The sequence below is a fragment of the Belonocnema kinseyi genome, chromosome 6, assembly GCF_010883055.1.
Source record: "Belonocnema kinseyi isolate 2016_QV_RU_SX_M_011 chromosome 6, B_treatae_v1, whole genome shotgun sequence".
In the NCBI taxonomy this organism is placed as follows: domain Eukaryota; kingdom Metazoa; phylum Arthropoda; class Insecta; order Hymenoptera; family Cynipidae; genus Belonocnema; species Belonocnema kinseyi.
Genome location: NC_046662.1, coordinates 121884681 through 121886930, shown reverse-complemented (window position 1 = coordinate 121886930; position 2250 = coordinate 121884681). Strand labels below are relative to the sequence as shown.

General features: G+C 40.4%; 1 protein-coding gene across 4 annotated transcripts in view; it reads right to left on the bottom strand.

Moving 5' to 3' along the window:
* The window catches only part of LOC117175668 (protein FAM214A), a 197541-nt gene that overhangs the window by 106609 nt on the left and 88682 nt on the right, over positions 1–2250 (bottom strand). The gene's annotated exons all lie outside the window — the stretch shown is intronic.

Here is a 2250-nt window from a genome sequence, read left to right as displayed (position 1 = left end):
CGCGCGATGGGTGCCGCGTTTGCTCACAGTGGACCAAAAACGAATTCGTGTGATAACTTCCCAGCAGAATTTGGCATTATTTTCGCGTAAGCCGACCGAGTTCTTGAGCCGATTCATAACCATGGATGAAACCTGGATCCACTACTACACTCCTGAGTCAACGCAATAGGCAAAACAGTGGGTTCCACCGGGCCAAAGTGCTCCGAAGCGTCAAAAAACGCAACAATGGGTCGGAAAGGTTATGGCCTTCGTATTTTGGGATGCACATGGCATAATATTCGTGGACTATCTTGAAAAAGGTAAAACCATAACCGGAGCATACTATTCATCATTATGGGACCGATTGAAAATCGAAATCGCCGAAAAACGACCGCATTTGAAGAAGAAAAAACCGCTGTATCATCACGACAAAGCGGCTGTTCATTCATGCTTAGTTGCACAAGAAAAATTGCATGAAATCGGCTTCGAATTGGTTCCTCAGCCACCGTATTCACCAGACCTGGCCCCACCGACTATTACTTGTTCCCTAACCTGAAGAGATGGCTCACCGTTAAGCGTATTTACTCAAATGAGGAGCTCATAACTGAAACTGAGGCGTATTTTGGAGACCTTCCGATCGAGTACTTTTCGGACGGTAGCAAAAAGTTAGAAAATCGTTGGACTCGCTGTATCGACCTAAAAGGAGAGTATGTTGAAAAATAAAACCGACTTTAGCCAAAAAAACGTCTCCGTGTTTCATTTTTCAGGGACTTATCAGACTGCCTAGTACTTACGAAAGTTACCAACATTTTTTTTCTGGAAAATTGTTAAAAAAGACACAAAGAAGAAAATCTATTTCCCAAAAATGATAGCCACAATCTTCGATTCCTTTCAGAATTTCTGTGACACGATTTTTATAAAAACTGAACAAAATTCTCAACATTTGCGTAACGAAACAAAATGATTTATTGAAATTTTGTTTAGCAGTTCCAACATAAAAATCACACCTTTACTAAAGAAAAAAGTTCTTTCGATCGATTCCTTGCAGAATTTCTATAACATACCTTTTGACAAAACTGAAAAAAAATGCTCAACATATGCGAAACTCCGAAAAATTTCTCGCCTGAAAAATTTGAAAAAAATTGAAAATTTGTTTATTGAATCTTTTGTCACTAACAACGAAAGTCACCCGTTTCCAATTCCTATAGGAATTTATTCCTGAGCTTTTTAACAGAACTAACAAAAAATGGACATTTTCAAAACCTAGGAAACCTTATTTCTGTCAAAGCTTTGACCAATATATAAATAACAAAACGTCATTTCTAAAAACAAAATATACTCTTGTCGATTGGTTACAGAATTTCTCCTACATAACTAAATATAATACATAACTAAAAACTAAAAATTAGAGAAACCCACTGAAATTTCAGTGACCACTGAATCCCAATGAAAAAATATGTTACTAAGATCTAAATAACAAAACACATGTTCTAAACAAAAAGATGAACCTTTTCGATTCCTTTTAGAATTTCGTTTACATAACTTACAACAAAAATAAAAATCATCCACAAGTTTACGAAGCCTTTGAATATTTCTTTCTGGAAAATTGGCCACCAAGATTTAAATCACAAAAGCATTTTCTAACAAATAAAGTAACCTTTTTCCACTTCTTTATAAGGTTATAAGGTTCGGTTTTGATTCCTCTAGAATCAAACCGAAGGGCCTATGACAAAGCCACTGAACGCGTCCTCGGTTTGCGGATAGAGGGTCCCTGTACCAAGGGTTTCTGCTGAATCTGGTTACAAAAATAAATAGGCAGTCGCGGAAAATTGTCCAGGGGTGGTCCCGAAGGAATTAACCCCCAAGCGGAGGTGTGAAAACCGTGCCGAAAGCGGAATGGCACCTGGGTGAGGTGTCTAGAACGGTGACTCTGGGATACCGGGCGACCTCTCAGAGTACGCAGCCTTATCCTTGCATGCGGGGCTCTACAAGGATGGACGAATCCCTTTCCCTAGCTTCTCGTGAGAACAACAATGACAACACCAGACATAGTTTTAGTAAGTGGGTTCAAAACAACAGAACGCGCAGGGCTCCCGACAATGGGTCGGCCAACAATGCCGACCAATCTAGAGCTGGGGGTGCCAATGAGAATGGATTCTATGCGATGGATCGGCGGGATCTCGCGACCTTTGGATGGACGGAGCAACTGAATCACGACTTGCTAGAGTGCTACGATGCGAGTGTGGCCCGTGAACGGGGTTACATGGCACG